Source organism: Arvicanthis niloticus, chromosome 15, assembly GCF_011762505.2.
Source record: "Arvicanthis niloticus isolate mArvNil1 chromosome 15, mArvNil1.pat.X, whole genome shotgun sequence".
In the NCBI taxonomy this organism is placed as follows: domain Eukaryota; kingdom Metazoa; phylum Chordata; class Mammalia; order Rodentia; family Muridae; genus Arvicanthis; species Arvicanthis niloticus.
Window position 1 is genome coordinate 23,113,329 of NC_047672.1, and position 427 is coordinate 23,113,755.

The window sequence follows — 427 nt, forward strand, 5'->3', positions numbered from 1 at the left end:
AGTGGGAAACACTGTAAATCTACAGAGGTAAGGAGGAGAAAAAAAAAAACCCAAAAGTTCTACTACAATGTCCGCCTGCCCTGCCCTTTCCTCTACCCACCAACAGCTGAGAGACACGCTGTGAAGTTTTCCCTTAAGTACCACACTTCTAAGGCCTCAGCGTATCCTTATTTCCATTCTGATTAAGGAAATCTCCAGCAACTTCCAAGCAATTACATCCAATCCCTGGAAGAACTCTCCAATATCCCACAGAGTCTCCCAGTGGCCAATCGCTGTGAAATACTAATAAGATGGTTGACTTCCTTTAATTTACAAAAAAATGCCCATTTGCCAATTGGGGAGAAAGTTCATTATCTGTAGGAAATTTTCCCCCCTTTTACATCCGATGTGCAGATGCAACAATCTGTACTCCACCATGCCACACCTC